The 15,916-nt window shown below is 41.4% G+C and overlaps 1 long non-coding RNA gene across 2 annotated transcripts; it reads right to left on the bottom strand.

Moving 5' to 3' along the window:
- Positions 1 to 4,872: 4,872 nt before the first annotated feature.
- LOC118824423 lies at positions 4,873 to 13,664 on the bottom strand. Of its 2 annotated transcripts, none has more exons than XR_005008607.1 (4): positions 13,332 to 13,664; positions 11,763 to 11,959; positions 10,767 to 10,815; positions 4,873 to 7,480 (listed from the first exon to the last, which is right to left on the bottom strand). It is a non-coding gene; the product is annotated as an uncharacterized LOC118824423 (long non-coding RNA). The 2 variants fall into 2 exon arrangements; XR_005008606.1 differs by having other exon boundaries at positions 11,763 to 11,816; positions 13,332 to 13,658.
- Positions 13,665 to 15,916: the final 2,252 nt, after the last annotated feature.

Raw genomic sequence — 15,916 nt, 5'->3', positions numbered from 1 at the left:
GTTTTTTGTTTTTGAATGCTCCTGGGTTTCAGTGTTGTGTACAGTTTACCACCAGTAGAGGGAGTTCCAGAACTGTTTGTATAGCTGGCTTTATGGAACAATCATTCTACTCCTCTCGGACTGGGCTCTAAGTGCTCTTTAGCAGACGCTGACTTATTCAATGGTCTTAAGAGGCCACTCACAAATAGAGGAAACAGCTAAACATCTCTTACCAGAGATCCAATTTCTAATACAGGGAGAGTAATTTCGGTTTGCTAGATATCAATATATAGCATATATAAGTCTTTTTGGGATATAAGTCTTTTTGGGAAAAGACAATGTTATACAGTACATAAATTGGTCAACTAAAATGTGAATAATTGTTTCATCTGAAGACTCTTCTCTGTAAGACCCTAATGACCTGAAAGGGTTTTGGATGGTGGCCAAATACCAGACATTTCACCGTGTTCTAATCTGGAATTTAAGTTTTTGTAAAGAGGCTGTGGAAAGTATCAACTTCTCTACAAGCTATAGAGTCATTTGATCCCATACGGCTACCGCTGGTACATGCAGCCTGCAATAATTGAGTAATAATTCAGTCTTATGGTCTTAAGCCCTAGATATTAGCCTTATATTAAAGTACAGGCTACTATACAGTATTGCCCAATGAACACAAGAGCAAACATGTTGATATCTATTAGCCAAGTGCCTTAATCTCAACCTCACCACATGGTATTGATATTGCTCACTCATTGTGTGGCAACTAAGCTTTGTTTCAGTAAGGGCTCTTGGTCGCTGTATACTTTTGTGCAAGCTTTTGTCCTCATCTAAACTTGACGGAGCACAAATTTAACATCCTTCAGTTTACTCTACAATAGGAACATGTTTGGTCTGGCAAAGTGAAAGCTTAAGATTTTTGTTGAGATTGAAACGAAGGTGTGTTGTCCAAAACGGCAGCTGGCAATGCTGTTTGGCCAGAAGATTGCAGCGGTTCCCTGTTGGTCCAGTTCCTCTGGCCGTCCCTGACCATACTGCACTGCCTACATCTGCAGCGAAGCTATATAAGCATTGGAGTTCTGTGTGTCATGGCACATTGCCAAGAAAAAAAGTATGCCAGATGCACTCGCTCACCTCGAAAGATTTTGAAGGAGTGGAAGGGAGGGGGTTGGCCAGTAGGGCTGTGAAACTTTGCTTTGTGCATTGTGCAGGACTTTTTCTTCGCCACATGTGGAGCTTGTGATGTTGCATGACTGATCAAAAGCAAATCTGGCCTTCCCCGTGGTCCCGGGCCCTATAATCCAACCTTCGAAGAACAGCATTTGAAAGATTTGCATTGCACAGCCTTTCTTGGGCATATCAACGACGCTGCAATACATTTTTTTTTCAAGAGTGAACGACTCATAAACCTTGAAGCTATAACAGTTTACAGATGGTTTCAACGTAGCAGAGTCCAAGTTTAACCCTGTTTTCCAGAGCAGTGTTTCTGTCAATAAATACGTTTGGGAATGCAAACAATTTTATCTGCGTCTGGTGACCTGGAAAAATCCTGTGGGCTCTTGAGGACAAAAACCTTCAGCACAGGGCCTCATGTAAACAGGATACTGTCTCTTCCTGTGAGGAGACCTATTATCAAATTAGTGAACAGAATACTCATTGCTCATATTGTCTTAAAGGGCTTTGTGTGTTCTGGCCATTGCATGTGAAACAGCATTACTTGCCTCCCAGTTATGGAGGCACAGCATTGTTCTGTGTTATCCCTGCTCTAAATACATCGATAATTGATCCAACTTCTCAGCTATTCATAGAACCTTTCATTGTTTGAATCAGATGTGTTGGAGCAGGGGAAACACCAGAGGGTGTAGGCTTGTCGACCACCAGGATTGGGAATAGGAAAGCGAGTGAAGGCTTACGAAGAGTTAAGTTACACTTTATTGATCCATTTTGGAGAGGACATTGGTCATTTTTTTGCCTAACCGTGCCCAGGCTGGGAGCAGCACAGCGTCATCAGCAGTGGCGCCACCTAGGATCAATAGGGGGATTTGGTGCCTTGCCCAAGGGCACAACCTGGAATACCCAGTCAGTCCTGGCATTTGAACCTGCAACCTTTTGATTGCTGGCTCACTTCTCCTACAACAATGGTCACCAGACCTCCTCCTGGAGATCTACCTTCCGGCAGGTTTCACCTTGAGCTCAAATGTAACACCTGATGCATCTAATCAAGGACGTCTGAAGGCAACTGCAATATCTCAAAGCTGAAGATGCAGCTCAGGAAGGTTGCCTTTACATCACTCGAGGCCATGTCGTTTTGTAGGATTCTGCAAATGTGGCTTCGTTTCGGTACAATCGTAGAACTCAACTGGTGTGAAATACATAACCATTAGAAATACAACATACAAGCAGCAAGATGCTGCTGCACCAGTTTGTGATGAAATGTAAAACAGAATTTATGTTTTAAAAGATTTTATCATGTCACGTTAAGCTGTCTTAAACATGCCTGAGTGAGCACTGAAGAAGGGCCTTTGTATACTAGTGCTAGCAAGGTCTCTCCCTCTACCTTGGCAGCAGCCTTCACTTTGAGACACACCTAATAATTAGATGGGCAGGGGTTGATGCTAAAGTCTACAGAAAAGTAGATCTCCAAGAGCAGGGTTGGTGACCATAGCCTCCCCAGGCTGAGGACAGTCAACCTTGGAGACCCACTACCCTCCATAACATTCCCTGCCCTAACACACCTGATCCAGCTCACAAAGTGTGATATATATTGGGCTGATGATCGAGTATGTTTGAGGGACAATGGATCCCCACACTCTGATCCAGGGATCACCAGCTTTCTACGTCTCCTGGAGACGTAATGTCCTGCAGAGTGTAGTCTGAACCTTAATCTACCACAAATGATCCCACCAATCCTTCTCTTCCGAAGGCCTTGATATGCTGGACTTCCGGGAGGTGGTTTGGTGACAACTGCTCTAATCATTCATTAATCCAGAGCTATAGTGATCACAATTAACTGAAGGAAACTAAATTATGTAGGAGGGTACATGTTTAGTAGCAGAGATGGACACGCTTGCATTACACCAGTGGTCGTCAACTCTGGTCCTGGAGTACCACTGCCCTGCGTGTTCTGCCACTGCTTTAACACAACTCATTACACTTAAATGTGAATGGCAGGGGTACTTGTGGGGTGAATGGCAGGGGAACTACTGCTTTAGACCATCTGATCCAAGGTGCTCAACAAAATTGAACCTGGTGGCATCTTTTATTTCTCTTGTCAAGCCTTGAAAAGAGAGCCAAAATTATCTTAGAAGCTCCAGTTTGTTGTGTGACGGTCAGAGAGGCCCTCATTAGATTAATTCATCCTCTCTATTATTGTGGGACATGCATCTGTTTAGGAGAATGAGTCTGGAGTTTTTTTTTAAGCCGGCTTTCCAGCTACTGAAGGAGAGCACCAGGTTAGAGAGCTGAAAAAATTCTTGGTTATGGATTAGGCATGGGTTTCGAGTTCTCACTCCATTTTCTGTTCATCATGAATAAAGCTCTGCTGTCTACCCATGTTGTTTCAATGCCCCTGTTTGGAAACGACATGGCTTCTTCTGCAGGACAAATCACACTTGGTATCCTTTAATCAAGACCTTTACTGCTGCAACTAAAAGTGGCTGATATTATTTAGCCTTTGGCTCTGCAGTTGCCCAGAGAAGGCCATTAACTGAGAAATGGGACACCTTATCAATTCCTCTTCAACCTGGTTAAAAGCATTAATGTTACGTGAGCATCTAACACACAACTGGTAACACATTGGTGATGAAAGGCCTTTTGTGGCAGTGAGATTTTGGAGTAAACTGAGAAGCTGGGGTACAACGATTTTAACCCAGAAAGCAAAGCTTCGCGTGTTTGGTCAAATTGGGCAGAGGTGAACAGGAATTTTTCGAAGCAGGAAGGATCTTAATCCTCAATTTCGTATTCAGATCTGTAGAGATCCTCAGTGGCAGACCTTCTATGCTAAAGCCCAGGCCTCAGGCTCCCCCTCGATTTAAAGGGGCATTCCAGCCTAAAACTAGGATTTAACATGTTATGTAATTTTCTGTAATTCAGCACTGCATCCTCAGCCTCACTGATTTGAAAGAATTCACAATTTGTATTCTTTTTGTTCATCCATGTTCTTTCACCACAGCACCCAGCATGCATTGCAGCCATAGGGAATTCGCCCCACGGTTATAAAGGAACGCTCCGACGTAAAGGGTAATAAATCCAAACATGATATTCGGCTAACATCCTGCCCTCATGTATCCACCCCAAATTTTCATAAGTTTCCCCCACCTTCAAGATGCATCATCAGGAGGGGGTTTTCCTCCTCAGGACTACTGTGGAACCGCCACAGGAGGCAATTAGGCATGTTTACAACAGACGGTTAAATTTTTGGCTGGACCTTTAACGCCTGAATATAAAAGGTGTATACAATGGACAGAAGGTTAAATAAAGATGTTTATAAATAGGGGCAATTTCCAAATTGTCAAAACATGTCGAGTAGCATCTGTGGAAAAACTGAAAGACTGGGGTGCCAGTGTAAACAACTAGCTTACAGAGTTCCAAGCAGCATGAGCAGTTTGAGGTCAGCGAGGTATTGCCCAACTAGAATTTCCTTTGCAGCAGTTTTCATGCGATTACAACTGTGAAAAGGTTTCTTTTCCAGCAGAAATTCTCCACAGAGGTTTGTCTAATGAAGCCAAAGCATATTTATGGCCTTCATTTTCCACTGTACACTACAAGACTTCAAAGTCTACCACACGACAAAGGATGAGTTGGATATTAAACAAAATGATTTAGTTTGACTAGAATGGTCATACGGTATTAATTTTTCCTCATATCTGAAACAGACAAAACAGTCGAAAAACACAATGAGAGCTTGCATATTTATTCAACTACTGGTTAAATTGCCAAAAAAGTACTTGTACAATACAGAGTGCATCATTATCAATCACAAGCTGACTTTTTTTTTTTTTAAACACACCAATAGTTATTACATAGTATCTCAACATACTACATCAGACCCTGCCTAAGCTACTCGCTATTTACAAGACAGCTGGCATACCTAATCTATGTGAGGAAACGCAAAAAGAATTAGTATCAAGATGAAAACACAAAAAGCAGAAAGCATGCTGTTGATATGCCATCAGCACTAGGGAAGGTCTAAAGCAAGCTGGGAAGGTCCCCACTATAGTGGAAAAAAATGGAAGACAAAGAAACTAATGTGGGCTTTCAAGTTGGTCATTGAATTAGGATTGTTCAAAAGTATATGTTAACTGGAAGCAAAGACAAAACTGCAAATACTGCAGGACAGTACTTTGCTACTGAACTACCCAAAAGAATAAATATAAAGCTTTTTGGTTCTATCCTCAAAAGAACTCACAAACTCACTTGTTAAAAATGTCAGTTAGACTATCATTTATCAGTGCTACATTATTTGTTGTTTTTTTTTAGTTTGGAAAAAAGCATGATTGGATTGTGTACCGAGTAGTGGGGTCTCGTGCACAAGGCCACGTGGAACCCCGAGAAGCATCCAGTAATTACCAGCTGGTGAAGAGTATGCAGCAGATTGGTAACCCTGAACCTATCCATGGGGGCAATTCCACCAAATAAGATTTCTTAGTTAGATGGATACGCTTCAAAAAACGTTTAAGCTGTCCACCAGTCATGTCCTTTACCTTCTACTGCTGTTGGGCAGTCAAGCCATCCGGTTAACAGACAAATCCTGCGTGGCGGATTAACCCTCAGGTAGACACAACAGACATTGCTGTTTCCCTGGGTAAACGGGCATTTTTCACCTTAAGCAAGAGAAAAGAGACGCCTCGAGAGAAATCACCTTTCTTCCACTGTAACTATGCAAAGAAAATCAAAACAGCAACAACATCTACGTATGCAGTGATATCTTTTCTGATTTCCTGTGTACTCAATTTAAGTTATTAAATGCAGAATTGTGCAGATACATTCCGAGACGGATCCTTGACACTACTACATCAAGGAGGAAGAGCTCACAGATGGTTCGCTAGTTTGCTATTGCCAAAATGCCTAGTGCCAAGAAGTCTAACTACCCCTTCGTACTGACTCTGAACCTTAAAGGGAAAACATTGTTTGATTGCAGTTTTGTGATTGCTCCCGCTGTCTTTACGATCATAATTTTGCGCAAAAGATCGTCTCCTCAAAGAAAACTGTTCCTCGTGGTCTTTAGTTAACGTCCATCCTTTGAAATCCAATGAGAAAGCCACACAGAAACAACAGGGGGGGGAAAAAAGTCAATCCAGACCAAGTTACGATAACCATACAACGAAGAACCAACACCTTCTCTGAACGCGAAAATATGAAATAAAAACCCATCTTGGCTACCTTACCAAGTAGCAGATTAAAGACCAAAATAGCACCATTCATCAGTGTCTCAAATCCGTGGCAGCATCTCAATCACTTACCACAAGGAAACGATGCATTTTCTACAGCTACTTCTATATCACAACGCACATGATTACACTTTAATATACTCGCAAAGAAAAAGAAAAAAAGAAGCAAAAACTTTAAACAAAGCAAAGTTTTTTTAAAAAAAAAAAAACAACAACAAAAAATAAAACTATGTACTACAAAGCATCTAGTAACTGCATGGAAATCGGGGACTCTTAGCCTCAGTAAATACTGTAGAGTGTGAGAATATAGACTTTGTTTTGGCAGTTTAGTGTGTGGAGACAGATCAGTTGCTGTAGTGTGGAGGCATGGGTGGGACTGGAAATGAAGGAGGTAACCAGGAACAGAGGGACCGCCTAATTTGATGAAATCCAGGTCCGGCAGAAAGTAGGTGTTGGGTTGTGTGCTGGAAGAGAAAGTTTATTTGGCTCGTGAACCTATTTGCCCATAGCAATGTTACTGTAAATATTTAAAAGAGGAAACTGGTCAGGGTGAGCTTGAAGCCAAATGTCTTCGGTGGGTCCACAGAGAGAAACGTAATGGTACGATCACTGAAATAAACGAAAAACCAAAAAAAGAATCCTACTTTGTGGGGAAGTGGACAAGTGGATGACATGCTGCTGCAAGTTTTCTCGGCCCCGGGGGGGCCACCTGTGGAAGTCGTAAACAGCGCAGACGTGTGGGTCTTTACAGCTCCAATCTGTCAGGTCTGTCGCGAGGTGCTTTGTGTCATTTGGCATAACTCCGTCTCCTCCAAAGGACATGAACATATCATCAAGGCTTAGAGTCCCAAGCATTTCTAACATATTATTAAATCACACAGATGGGGAAGTCATCCCCAGAGTCATAATTCATCTTTACCACATACCATAAAAAAAGAGGATATACACGATTTAGAAAACCAAAAAAAAAAATTGTATACAGGGGATCTCCCCCCCCCTTCCTCTTTCAGTGTTAATGGAGAGACCATTTCTATCCTACATCAGGCGGAAGGAATGTTGATTTTTCTCGGCGGCTCCCCTTCGTCCCGGTCAGCACAGGGACCCAGGTGTCAACCCTAAGAGAGATAAGAATGAATTAGGGCTGTCACGAATACTCAATAACATTTACCTTCTTGATGAATCTGCAATCATTAGTTGACAATTTGCATGATTATGTACACAGGTGTATGCAAATGTTTGGGCTCCCCTGGTCAAATGACACGTCTTGATTAAAAATAAGTTAACACTGTTCATCTGCTGAATATATTGGAAACAAACAAACAAGCAACTGTGTATTTTAAATTCTCCAATCAGATTCTCTTACAGTAAGAAATTTGCTTTTTTAAGGCTTCATAGTTCCTTTTTTTCCAGTAAAGTGTTTTGGAGCCCTTGCAGGGCTATGTATGATATGCTATTTTTCAGTTAATTTCATATTTATTATTTATTTATTACCCAATAATCAAAACAACTGGCAGATGCCAGTGGCATCTAGGGGCTGCACAAAAATTTGTATTAAAATTACTTAAAACGATTTAAGAACATTGTAGATGTGCAGGCCACAGTAGGGTTGCAGTGCCGACCGCAATGGGCACATCACCGCCATAATGTGGCATTTTTATTTCTCCTGAGAGCACAGCCAAGTGAAGCAAGTTTTATATCAGAAGCATTAACTACAACGCTTCTGCGCTGCTGCTGCTTGTAAAGTGCCTGTGTGTTTAAGTCTAATTTCTGCTGTTTGCCATGAGCCGCATGCCATTAGAAGCATGGACAAAATACTCCTGCAGCATCTGTCACTGTTTAACTAAGTCAGCTGATTGCTCAATGCACTTTGCCGGTGGTATCACACCCCAACATCTCTGTGCTGAAAATATGCCACTGCAACAGCCTTACCAAAGTACTTTAAAGGGCCCCTTTCACTGAAAAACAAATTCTCTCAATTTTGAGAAACAGGCGAGTCTGATGTAGTATGTAAACTCTGCTAAGGTTTTAAAAAGGTACCACTCAATCTTGCACTTACATATATAAGCCTACTGAGCCTACAGCAGGTTTGCCCCACCCATTCAAGTTGAAGTTATAGGGAGCATTTCAGGAGGAACTGCTTTTTAAAAGAGGCACATTTTAAAATACATGGGCAATTAAAACAGAGTCATATAATCAGTCTTAAAGGCACAGTAATAAAATAAGCCTGGTTAATTCTAAGGGATAACAAGAGGTTGGAAAATGGTCATGAAAGAACAAATACAACTTTTCTTTTTTTGTACATAAACTTCCACAAATGGTAAAGTAAACACTGGGGAGAAAAAATGATGATTTGTAGGTCAGAGCACATGTCAAGCAGTTGGATTCTGATCTGTTTCTGCAAACATTTTTGCAATTACTGATCCATTTTATATTATTTAAAACAATTATTTCATAATTATTGGTCTGCTTTGTCTGTTTTTCAAACACTTTTGCAATTATTTCAGTTACACTTTATAATGCAATTAATGTATACATTTGTTTATGGGTTTTTAATAGTTGTTTATATTAATCTTTGCTGCTACAGTTCTGGCCACTGTTATTGGCACCCCTTTCTTTTTCATATAAAATTCGCAATATCTAAATATATAAGTTTAAATATACCAATTTTTATCATTAGATCATTTTAATGGATGTCTGAAATTATTAAACAATAAAACCATGTTTTTTCAACTTAGGAAGGTGGGAAGGCACCCTTTTCTAATATTTTGTTGCACACTCTTTCGCAGCAACAACAACCTCCAAACATTCTTGGCAGCAGTGTACAAGCTTCTTCACCTGTATACTGGTAGTTTTTCCAACTCCTCCATTGCAAACTTTTCAAGCTCTTGAATGTCTGCAGGGTGTCTCTTCCCTATGGCAGATTCCATGTGTCTCAATAGGGTTGAGATCAGGACTCAACAAAAACACCCCACTTCTACCTTTGCAACCATTCTGTTGTGCTTTTTGATGCATGCTTTGGGTTGTCATGCTGGAGGACCCATGATCTTCGACCCAAACCTAGCTTCCTTACACTAAGTAGCACATTTTGTTCTGAAATGCCTTGGTAATCTTCCGATTTCATTATTGCTTCAATTTGGTTGAGGCTTCCAGTACCTGAGGCAGCAAAGCAGCCCCACAACATTATAGATCCACCAAGATGTGTGAGATGTTCTTTTGCATATAAGCTTCATTTTGTCTTCTATAAACAAGTTGCTGGTCTGCATTGCCAAAGAGATATATTTTTGTTTCATCTGTCCACAAAATATTTGCCCAAAAGGATGGTTGTGTTGTCTAGGTACATTTTGGCTCAGTTGTGCCTTTTGGATCAGCTGTGCCTTCTTTTGTCTTTCTTTCAACAATGAAGACTTCCTTGGCCTTCACCCATGAAGTCCTTCTTGGTTTAACGTGTGGCGTATGATACAGACTGAAAGCGTCACTCCGGATTGCTCCAAGTTTGCCTTTAGCTCACTGGATATTACACATGGGTGTTTTTTTCCACAGTTCATACCAACCTTCACAGACTTTTTTCACTGATTTTCCTCTTTGACCCACATCCTAAGAGGTTCTTGACAGTTCCACAAGCAATAAACTACTTAATTACATTACACACTGTTGAAACAGGGATGTCAAGGACTTTGAAGATGGCCTTGTAGATTTTATCATTCTTGTGTTTGGAGATAATAGCACTTGTGATGCTCTCAGACAGTTCTCGTGTTCACCTTTGTGAAAAGGGACCAGGGAAAGTAAAGTGGCCTTTTTAAGCATTGAAGCCATCATTCATTGGTTAATTCAAGTCATGTGAGCCCTCATTTATCACAGATGATTCTAATTTCTAATTTATCACAGGTGTGTCTAATCTAGTCTAATCAAAATGGTGCCAATAATTATGTCATGTCCATATTTCCACTTTTATGCTTTGTCCTCTCTCTTTTTTTTTAATTGTATTTGTTCACCCTCAGCTGTTGTGTACTGAACATGAGTGTACATTGACCAAAGATGCTTCACAACACTATTTGGAGATATTGTACATTATGTACCTAAAATCCAGGGGTGCCAATAATGGTGGCCAGATCTGTATTATGCATGTTGCATAGTTTTTTTATTTTTGCGGTGCAATTCAGTATTAGTAAATTAGTAAATTTAGTATTAGAATTCAGTAAATATACATATTGCTTCTTACACAATAGGTAGGTTAAAGAATTGTGATAAGTGTGATCTCAATTCTAACCCCCCAAAAAAATCATGATTACCATTTAATTAGGACTCATGCCATTCTTGTGGCATTTACAGTGCATCCTCCAGCCTAATGCCTGTTTAACTTGATTTTATGCCCTTTGCTGTAGCATCAATGCTGCAACTCACCTCATGGGATCCACCATTGCTGCTGTTAGTTTGATTCAGAAGCAGGAACCTTGAAGAGAAACAGCAGCATCATGTGAATGAGTACAGATGAAAACCCAGAATGCAGCTGCACGGTTTGAATGACATCATACTTCTGTTAATAGCAATATGCATCACACTCATGCATTTCTTTCACATTCCTAATGTATGAAAAAAAAATAAAAAAATTATACGCAGCGCCTTCAGGTGGGGTATTATTAAGTCACAACATTTGCACGATTGTGAAATTCTGAGCACAATTATTGATTCTAATTATCCGTTAATTACAAAAATAATTAAATGATAATAATAATAACAATATTGATCAGGTCCAGGTCTACAACTCCCTCAATGATCCGCCATGATCTGCAGCATAACGGTCCTGAGCGCTCCAGCTGATTGGGCACGGTTTAGGAGAATGCATTTATTTCTGAGGCGGGCACGCTCGGTCACAATAGTGGGGCCAGGCACCTGCTCAAATCCCTTCTATTCCACTTCCCTGACTGCAGCTTGGAGCGCCTCCAAGTCCAGTCAAATGAGGTCACATTCCCTCCTCCCCCCCAAACCCGCCACTGTGAGCGCGCCCGAACCCGATGAACCCTCTGCCTGCTGCAGCGCAGACGGATTCTGGAAAACACGCCCCTACTGACACAGCTCCAGCTGAGAGAGGAGGCAGACCCCAGCGCCAGTGCCAATACCAAGACCGACACTACCTGGTACAGCTGCAGACCCAGACTGGAAGAAGAGTATATCCTTACAATAGGGTATATAAATAGACCAAGCACAACTGAGTCATACTGGTGGTCTATTACCAAAATTCACCAGGGTTTGTGCAGTGATCACCAAGTCCATCATGAAAATATTAACAATCCTGCTGATGCCAATTGTAATAACACCTTAATATAGTACCACAGCACAATATTCTGCATTGTGGACATCAAATTAAAGCAATAATAACAGAAAAAAAGGAAAGCTTACCATGATTGTCTGCACAAACAGCTCTTGCACTGCAGTGGATTAAAGGAGAGAACACTGCCAGACACAAAAAGAGAGAGACGGGTGGCTCATGAAATGGCTGGAACTGAACTGAAGGAGACTATGCAGAGGTTTCAGGCATGCCCTTGGTGTGGGCACTGAGCATTTTAAGATGGGGGGGGGCGACTGCAACAACTACCCTGCAAAAAAAAAAGAGAGAGAAAAAAAGGGGGACATGTCCATTTCGTAAACCGGATGCATGACTTCATCTATCCCTGTAGCTGCCTAAATTTAGGACGGTGCAATCCATGCAACCAACAGCTGCTGGAGCCTCACAAATCAGCAGCCAAGACAAGACAAGCCTCCCTGTGAGGAGTTAGAGAAGGAGAGGCTGTAAAATACGAAGCGTCTTTATTCGCCAGCGTCGTGTTCCAATTTTCCCGTTCCACCTTAAACGGTGCAGCGGTGACATTCTGGCGCCTGGGGCACCATTTAAGGTGGAACGGCAGAATTCGAACAAGAAGCTGGTGAATAGGAAGCCGATTTCAGCCAAAATGCCAGTTTCTTTTTTTTTGTTTCTTTTTTTGAAGGAAATAAAGGGGTTGGTGGGTCGGCGACCGTTTCACATCGTGTAATCCAACAGCATCGTCGTCTTTCACCAATAATACGAATTTGAAATTCGGGTTAAACTGAGGCGACTCACTGACTGAGTGAGTGACTGTGCTTGGCTGCCTCTGCCATTCTGGCCAGCTGATGAAATTAGACTGTCTGGCACATATTGTTCACCTACGAGCACCGGGTAACTTTGCACTCTGGTTACTTGTATGAGCAAAATAGTGCAACCAAAAGCCATTTTATTAGCAGATATATTAGCAGAAGGTCCACATTAAACCGCTGCTAACCGAATTCCGCATACCAGCTCTCGTTAGCTGACGGGAATTTCTGCTCTTCTTTTTTAACTCTGCTAGCTAAAGCGCTAAACTAGCTTAACGTTCTCGTTAAATACGTGGAAATTACGAACGGCAAGGCTGTCTGTTACCTCGAACAGTTCGGTCGAGGTAGTCGAAAGTCACCGCTGTGCCAGTTTTGGCAGTTTTAGCTCAAAGCCGTGACTTTATGCTCTGGAACAAGATTCACGAACAAAGAAGCGGCTAGCCAGCCAGCTAGCTAGCTAACTTGGCTAGCGATATCAAAACGGCGGTTATATCGCGGCTTCTGTGGCTTCAGGAACTTATGGAAAGTATAAAGCGGGTTAAATAAGTATTTAGAAGCCTTTTTAATGTGCTAACTAGGTTTGTCCGTATTCAGAGCTGTTCATACAGTCACCAACGGTCAAACCGACGTCTAGCCTGACTTATATATGCTGTCTGTCTGTCTGCCTGCCGACTGCAAACTACAACTCGGCAGCGCTTATTTGCCTTATTTGACCCATCGCTTCTATCAGTGAATAAATAAATAATGCCCTGCCTACAGAGAGAAAGTCAACCAACGGTTAATTTCTAACTTGCAGTGAAATAAGTTAACGTTATCCCGTCTAGTCTACTGCAATTTCATATGCGGTCGTGAACTTACAGTTCAGTGCCTTTGTTGTCCTCTTTTCACACGAAGTTTCAGAGCAGCAGACCTGCACGGCGAGCGACCGAGGGCTTTGGAAATTGCCGTGAGTTAACGGTAGTTTAAACGCGGCCCCGCGGCAGGAGGAGAAGACCGCTCTCCGCACAGAGCTGCACGGAGAGCCGGTCAGGGAGCCCGCCGCCAGTGCGCCCACTTGGCGACTAACTACATTCAACAATGAGCTAATTTTGACTAGTACGGGTGGCATGGGGCCAAGCCCCCCATTTCGCCTGCACTGCAGCCCGGGCTAGACTGCTTAGTCGACACTCGGCGGTGGGCTGGATCGCCAGTTCCTCCTCCGTCTAGAGGCGAAGGGCGCACCGCCAGGGACCAATCAGAGGGCCGAGTTCCGAGCGGAAAACGACTCGATTGGACCACTCGCTTCGCCTCTAACCAGAAGACACGGAAAGGGGTCTTGCTTCCTATTGGCCAAAACCGATGAGCCACTGACCATTTGTCTTTCTGCAAAGAATAACTGTTCGACATTTGCATAGTTTATAAATCATATGTTGCGTCCAAAATCACATATTGCCATAATAATAAGTATGTTAAAATTAGTTGGCCATTATTTATTTATCAGTATAGTATGTATAGTATAGTACAGTTTATTCATTTGGTGATTTTTTTTAAATTGATTTTCATTCTAAGAAGGCACCATCTGCAAATAGATTTTAGTCAGTTAGTTTCATTCACTTAAACATCTTAAATATCTTGAGTTATAACTCCACCGTCTCTGGTCTTCCCTGCTGTGTTACATAAATATATTTTCAGCATAGCCGAAAGCACTAACATTCAGGTCCAACAGACACAGTTCATCTTCAGTTTGCAAGCAGGCAAGCTGTGCATTTACTCTCTATATCATCCATAATATTTAAATCAGCAGAGGTATCAATATTAATATTTTTGCAATACATTAAATGTTTATTTGTTAGCAATTACAAGCATTCATTCCTTTAATTTTTTCCTTAAACCAGGGAGGTCATGTCACACCATATCTATGGCTAGACTATACCAAAGACTAGGTTATTCCGGTAAGGGATTTCTCTGCAAAGACACCCACTGAAAGTCCATTAATCTGTATTTCTCAGTAGTACTATATGCAGTGATGTAAACCCAAGCTTCCAACTCCAAACTGCCACCTGCAGTTTGCAGCCGGAATTACACTCAACCTACAACGTCTCCAAGTACCAGGTCATTTGAGGTAGCTTGAACGAGTTCATGGTGATGTTTGGCACATTATGTCCTTTTATGAAAAAAAGGTACCTCCTTTCTTCTTTTCTCTATTTGTGCTCACATTCAGAAGATTTGATCATGTGTGCTCACTTAGCCTAAGCTACACAGTGATGAATGATACAGTAATCATTTTTTATGAAGTATACATTATGTGTCGGTTTCACAGACAGAGATTAAGCTTAGTCCTGGACCACACAGAATGGAGGTTCTCAGTTGAAAGAGAAATATAGTTCAGGACTAGTCTTAGTCCATGTCCAGGACCCCATATGTCATGCTCAATGATTTAAACAAAATAGATCATTAGATTAGCTGCCATAGACCTAGAAATGGAAATGAGATGGAAATGAAAATCTCAGTCTGTGATTAACAAAATGCCCTATGTGTATTTTTCGCCGAAATGTCACTGGATCCTCTGAATTATGAGGTCATTAAGGAGTCGAAATACAAATATTGCACTACAATTACAAATATAACACTACAGCACTCTGAATTGACAACGGAAGGCTAGCAACCTCATCAAAATACCCCACACAAATGATCAAGGTTTGCCAAACATGGTAGTTAAGTTTCTTTGGCAGTTGCAGCCAAGAGTTTGAGTAGCTGATATTGTTCTATAGTAATGTTTTACGTTGTTGTTACTAGTAGACTTTGCGCAACACTCTTTCAATGCATAGGAGTATTAACTTGCTTAGAAAGTATTTTGGCTCGTATATCAAACCTTGTAATTCAGAGGATCCATTAACATTCTGGGAAAATATATGTATAAGGAAAAACGTATTAGGTTTAGCTGCTATGTTCACCAAATGCCATTCATTTCTCCCTTAGAGAAATCAGCTTAGACTTGGAGTTGCAAATATGGCCATCATGCCAGCCACAGAATGGCGCACATCTTCAGAGCTCTATTCAAAAAAGAAAGGAATAGTTTAGCAAAAAATCTAATGTACACGATTTTCCACTTACCCCAGATGTAGTCAATCAGCTTCTTTAGTTTTAAACTGGAGCTATGAGGCTAACTTTGCTAGCAAACCCAAAAGTCAATAGTCACCAAAATCTCTTCTGTAAATACTTCCATAAAACTTCTCTAAACCCATTCAGACCTCATCCAGGTTTTCATTCAGGTTGTGCAGGCACTGTGAAGTTTTGTTAGTTTTTAAAGTTCACAGTAATACTATGTCTTAAACCATATCAACAAATCTGCAGTCTTAATGAAGATCTAGATGTGGTTTGAGAGACATGTTAGGGATGTGTTTACCTAAAAGATTTGGGTGTCTACTGACTTTCAGTGGTTGTTAGCAATGTAAGCTCCAGCG

This window comes from Colossoma macropomum, unplaced genomic scaffold (genome assembly GCF_904425465.1).
Source record: "Colossoma macropomum unplaced genomic scaffold, Colossoma_macropomum, whole genome shotgun sequence".
NCBI lineage: Eukaryota > Metazoa > Chordata > Actinopteri > Characiformes > Serrasalmidae > Colossoma > Colossoma macropomum.
This window is presented reverse-complemented; position numbering and strand designations above follow the sequence as displayed.